General features: G+C 43.8%; 1 long non-coding RNA gene across 1 annotated transcript; it reads right to left on the bottom strand.

Annotated features, from left to right (window-relative positions):
* Nucleotides 1–914: 914 nt before the first annotated feature.
* On the bottom strand, nt 915–3,433 carry LOC130276452 (uncharacterized). Its single transcript, XR_008845124.1, has 2 exons — nt 2,403–3,433; nt 915–2,372 (listed from the first exon to the last, which is right to left on the bottom strand). It is a non-coding gene; the product is annotated as an uncharacterized LOC130276452 (long non-coding RNA).
* Nucleotides 3,434–6,290: the final 2,857 nt, after the last annotated feature.

The raw sequence follows: 6,290 nt of genomic DNA, 5'->3' as shown, positions 1-6,290 counted from the left end.
TGGCTCCAGAAAGATAAACAGATTTGTAAATTACTTCTATTAAAAAATCTTAATCCTTTCAGTACTTATGAGCTTCTGAAGTTAAGGTTGTTCTTTTCTGTCTAAGTGCTCTCTGATGACACCTGTCAGAAGCTCATAAGTACTGAAAGGATTAAAAAATTTTAATAGAAGTAATTTACAAATCTGTTTAACTTTCTGGAGCCAGTTGATATATATATATATATATATATATACATAAAACGTTTTTTCCTGGAATACCCCTTTAAACAGGTTTGTAAATTACTTCTATTTGTGAATTTCCTTTTCTGTCTGACCACAGTGCTCTCTGCTGACATCTCTGTTCATTTTAGGAACTTTCCAGAGTAGGAGCAAATCCCCATAGCAAACCTATCCTGCTCCAGACAGCTCCTAAAATGGACAGAGGTGTCAGCAGAGAGCACTGTGGTCAGACAGAAAAGGAAATTCAAAAAGAAAATAACTTCCTGTGGAGCAAATAGAAGCTGATAAGTACTAGAAGGATTAAGATTTTTAAATGGAAGACATTTACAAATCTGTTTTAACTTTCTGGCACCAGTTGATAAAAAAAAAAAAAAAAATTCCAGGGGAGTACCCCTTTAATGACGTTGGGTTGTTTTGCATTTAGTTTTTTCCTCATCACCCCTTAAAATCCATACCGCTAATTTTTTCACCCCTCCTACAGACCCATACAAGGGCTTGTTTTGTGCAGGACCAAGTGTACTTTGTAGTGACATCATTCATCTTATCAAACAATATGGTGGGGCTAGCCATTTTAAAACCTTTTAGGGGTTTATTTGCACTTTACAGTTAAAGTAACATGTTATCTTTATTCTGTTGGTCCATACAATCACTATGATACCCAATTTATATAGGTTTTGTTTTATTTTACTACTTCAACTACTTCAAAAAATGTTTAAAACTTTTTGTTAGATTTAAACTTTTATATGAGGGAGCGGGATTTATTTATTTTTACAGTTTTTAGTCCCCACAGGGGACTACTATGTGCAATCTTCCAATTGAATACACTGTTTAATGCTATGCTTTGGCATAGCATTCATTTGTGTTATCGGTGCTCCACTAATACAGGCTGCCATGGCTTCAGCATAGTGGAGGGTAAATGACCTCTAGCTGTCATTCTAGCTGTTCGGTACCCTGCAATTACCCTGCAAAAGACCTAATCAGCCTCCCCCCCCCCCCCCCCCCCCAATCCACCAGTCCCAGTAATTTTACCTTTTACGTCATTCTTGGCAGCTGATTGCAGCCTTCTTTCACCATCTATGAAGCAATTACAACTTCGTAGAATGTAAGAGCATAAATTTATGTTCTATTCTGTTAATGCATTCCTGCCCATGACATTATTATACAGTACACCCTTGGGCGGGAAGAGTTTAAGGTGTTGCCATATTTAAATTACTAAATCTATATGTTCTTTCCTCTGCTTGTCAGTCAGAGGAGACATTAGAAAGAGCATCTCTAACTTTGGTGAACCTGGCATATGTGCAGTTTTAATGGGTTTCATTCCTAAGTAGTGTTGCTGCAGGCAATGAGATCATTTTCCGAGCAGTTTTCTAAGTGATAACATCTCCTCACAGACATCTGAGCATTGAGGCCTTCCAAAATCCGATATTTGCCGATGGCCATGTTTAAATAAAGAAGTGAAGTAGCGAACTGGTGACTATCCAAGAAATTATTCCTCAAACCTGCTGATTATTTGGCTGCAACATAATAAGCCACGTATAACAATGAGCATACACCTACATGGCTGTATAATAGTGAGCATACACCTACGTGGCCATATAATAGTGACCATACATCTACATGCCCAAATAATACTGAGCATACACCTACATGGCCATATAATAATGAGCATACACCTACGTGGCCGTATAATAGTGAGCATAAACCTACATGGCCATATAATAGTGAGCATACACCTACATGGCCGTATAATAGTGAGCATACACCTACATGGCCACATAATAGTGAGCATACACCTACGTGGCCATATAATATTGAGCATACACCTACATGGCCATATAATAATGAGCATACACCTACGTGGCCATATAATAGTGAGCATACACCTATATGGCCACATAATAGTGAGCATACACCTACATGGCCGTATAATAGTGAGCATACACTTACATGGCCGTATAATAGTGAGCATACACCTACATGGCTGTATAATAGTGAGCATACACATACAAGGCCGTATAATAGTGAGCATACACATACATGGCCATATAATAGTGAGCATACACATACATGGCCATATAATAGTGAGCATACACCTACATGACCATATAATAGTGAGCATACACATACATGGCCATATAATAGTGAGCATACACCTACATGGCCATACAATAATGAGCACACACCTACATGGCCATATAATAGTGAGCATACACCTACATGGCCATACAATAATGAGCACACACCTACATGACCATATAATAGTGAGCATACACATACAAGACAGGCTTATTGATGTCTGGATTTCCGCGTCTTTTTTCCATTAACCGGATCTGTGCAGTGACCATGACTGCTTTCAGCATTGTATTCTACATTCTTAAGAAACTGAGGGAATGGAAAGCCCAATGTCTTGCAACAAGTTCTTGCCAGGTAACCTTTATTGGAGATGACCTGTCAATGTTAAAGTGTGAAGGGGAGATAATAAGGGGAGATTTTAGTGTTTAATACATGGCAGAAGGTTCATACATATCTAGGTATATGTATCCAGTATGATTAGTCCTTGATCCTGGAGATGGTTAGCACTGCATGACTATGAAGATGACTAATAAGAGCTATATTACACAGTCTGACTCCGGTCCAATATGAGCGCTGATCTCCTCTTGGATTGGAGCTTGGTGATTACATTGCTCAGTTATTAGGCAGTCAGGGATGCACGAACAGTTGCTGGATAGTTCATGGGGGCTCTTTACTTCTATCATTCATCGTCCACACTTCTCCTATTACACAGAGTGATTTGCGGCTGATAAACAAAATATTTTTTTTTGTAAACCATGTGATCAGTCAACAAACTAGTGAACTTTGCTTGTTCGAAAGCTGATTACTTCACCTATTATAGATAGTGATTATTGCCTTGTGTGACTGAGCCCTAACACTGGTTGGAGGGGTGCTACTAAGTCTCTGGACTCTCGATTTGGCAGCAACACCTCAACAGCTGTTGTTTTAACCTTCATGGTGCACTTATATAAAGCATATGTGAAATATCTGTATACCCCATAGTGTATTCCTGTAATGCTTTAACTGCAACTTTTATAGATCCTGTTTTTGTTTTTCCAAATTGGAAGTATTTTTGGTGATAATTTAATTTATTATTAATCATGACTGACTGTAAGGAAATATTTTGTACCATTTTTATATCCATTCAATAAAAAAATCTTCAAAAAATGTGTTGTCTTTTGTGAAGGATTTTGACTGTTAGAAAGTTATTTACTTTTTTTAAAGTTATAGCAACTGTATATGTGAATACATCTTGGACACTGTGAAAAGATGTTTGGTGTAAGGCAGGGGTGTCAAACTCAAATTCATCGGGGGCCGCATCAGCAGTTTGGTCACCCTCAAAGGGCCGGTTGTATCTGTAGGACTCCTCCCCCCCCCCCCACATACCGTATATGCCGGCGTATAAGACGACTGGGTGTATAAGACTACCCCCAACTTTTACAGTTAAAATGTAGAGTTTGGGATATACTCGCCATATAAGACTACCCCTCCTACCGCAATGTACAGTACCTTGTAGTTCCCCCCACATTAGGTAGGCAGCATGTTCCCCCCACATTAGGTTGGCAGTATAGTTCCCCCACATTAGGTTGGCAGTATAGTTCCTCCCACATTAGGTAGGCAGCATGTTCCCCCACATTAGGTTGGCAGTATAGTTCCCCCCCACATTAGGTAGGCAGTATAGTTCCCCCCACATTAGGTAGGCAGTGTAGTTCCCTCCCCCACATTAGGTAGGCAGCATGTTCCCCCACATTAGGTTGGCAGTATAGTTCCCCCCCACATTAGGTAGGCAGCATGTTACCCCACATTAGTTGGCAGCATGTTCCCCCACATTAGGTTGGCAGTATAGTCCCCCCCCCCCCCCACATTAGGTAGGCAGTATAGTTCCCCCACATTAGGTAGGCAGTATAGTTTCCCCACATTAGGTAGGCAGTATAGTTCCCCCCACATTAGTTGGCAGCATGTTCCCCCACATTAGGTTGGCAGTATAGTTCCCCCACATTAGGTTGGCAGTATAGTTCCCCCCCACATTAGGTAGGCAGCATGTTCCCCCACATTCGTTGGCAGCATGTTCCCCCACATTGGTTGGCAGCATATTCCCCCACATTAGGTTGGCAGTATAGTTCCCCCCACATTAGGTAGGCAGCATGTTCCCCCACATTAGTTGGCAGTGTAGTTCCCCCCACATTAGGTTTGCAGTATAGTTCCCCCCACATTAGGTAGGCAGTATAGTTCCTCCCACATTAGGTGTGCAGTATAGTTCCCCCCACATTAGGTAGGCAGCATGTTCCCCCACATTAGGTTGGCAGTATAGTTCCCCCCCCACATTAGGTAGGCAGTATAATTCCCCCCCCCCCCCACATTAGGTAGGCAGTATAGTTCCCCCCCCCCCCACATTAGGTAGGCAGTATAGTTCCCCCCACATTAGTTGGCAGTATAGTTCCCCCCCACATTAGGTAGGCAGTATAGTTCCCCCCCACATTAGGTAGGCAGTATAGTTCCCCCCACATTAGGTAGGCAGCATGTTCCCCCACATTAGTTGGCAGCATGTTCCCCCACATTAGGTTGGCAGTATAGTTCCCCCCCACATTAGGTAGGCAGCATGTTACCCCACATTAGTTGACAGCATGTTCCCCCACATTAGGTTGGCAGTATAGTTCCCCCCCACATTAGGTAGGCAGTATAGTTCCCCCACATTAGGTTGGCAGTATAGTTCCCCCCCACATTAGGTAGGCAGTATAGTTCCCCCACATTAGGTAGGCAGTGTAGTTCCCCCCCCCCCACATTAGGTAGGCAGCATGTTCCCCCACATTAGGTTGGCAGTATAGTTCCCCCCCACATTAGTTGGCAGCATGTTCCCCCACATTAGGTTGGCAGTATAGTTCCCCCCCCCACATTAGGTAGGCAGTATAGTTACCCCACATTAGGTAGGCAGTATAGTTCCCCCACATTAGGTAGGCAGTATAGTTCCCCCCACATTAGTTGGCAGCATGTTCCCCCACATTAGGTTGGCAGTATAGTTTCCCCCACATTAGGTAGGCAGCATGTTCCCCCACATTAGTTGGCAGTATAGTTCCCCCCACATTAGGTTGGCAGTATAGTTCCCCCCACATTAGGTAGGCAGTATAGTTCCCCCCACATTAGGTAGGCAGTATAGTTCCCCCCACATTAGGTAGGCAGCATGTTCCCCCACATTAGGTAGGCAGCATGTTCCCCCACATTAGGTTGGCAGTATTGTTCCCCCCCACATTAGGTAGGCAGTATAGTTCCCCCCCCCACATTAGGTAGGCAGTATAGTCCCCCCCCACATTAGGTAGGCAGTATAGTTCCCCCCACATTAGGTAGGCAGTGTAGTTCCCCCACATTAGGTAGGCAGCATGTTCCCCCACATTAGTTGGCAGCATGTTCCCCCACATTAGGTTGGCAGTATAGTTCCCCCCCACATTAGGTAGGCAGCATGTTACCCCACATTAGTTGGCAGCATGTTCCCCCACATTAGGTTGGCAGTATAGTTCCCCCCCCCCCACATTAGGTAGGCAGTATAGTTCCCCCACATTAGGTAGGCAGTATAGTTCCCCCCACATTAGGTAGGCAGTATAGTTCCCCCCCACATTAGGTAGGCAGCATGTTCCCCCACATTCGTTGGCAGCATGTTCCCCCACATTGGTTGGCAGCATATTCCCCCACATTAGGTTGGCAGTATAGTTTCCCCCACATTAGGCAGGCAGCATGTTCCCTCACACTAGTTGGCAGCATGTTCCCCCACATTAGGTTGGCAGTATAGTTTCCCCCACATTAGGTAGGCAGCATGTTCCCTCACACTAGTTGGCAGCATGTTCCCCCACATTAGTTGGCAGTGTAGTTCCCCCCACATTAGGTTGGCAGTATAGTTCCCCCCACATTAGGTAGGCAGTATAGTTCCTCCCACATTAGGTGTGCAGTATAGTTCCCCCCACATTAGGTAGGCAGCATGTTCCCCCACATTAGGTTGGCAGTATAGTTCCCCCCCACATTAGGTTGGC

Source organism: Hyla sarda, chromosome 6, assembly GCF_029499605.1.
Source record: "Hyla sarda isolate aHylSar1 chromosome 6, aHylSar1.hap1, whole genome shotgun sequence".
In the NCBI taxonomy this organism is placed as follows: domain Eukaryota; kingdom Metazoa; phylum Chordata; class Amphibia; order Anura; family Hylidae; genus Hyla; species Hyla sarda.
This window is presented reverse-complemented; position numbering and strand designations above follow the sequence as displayed.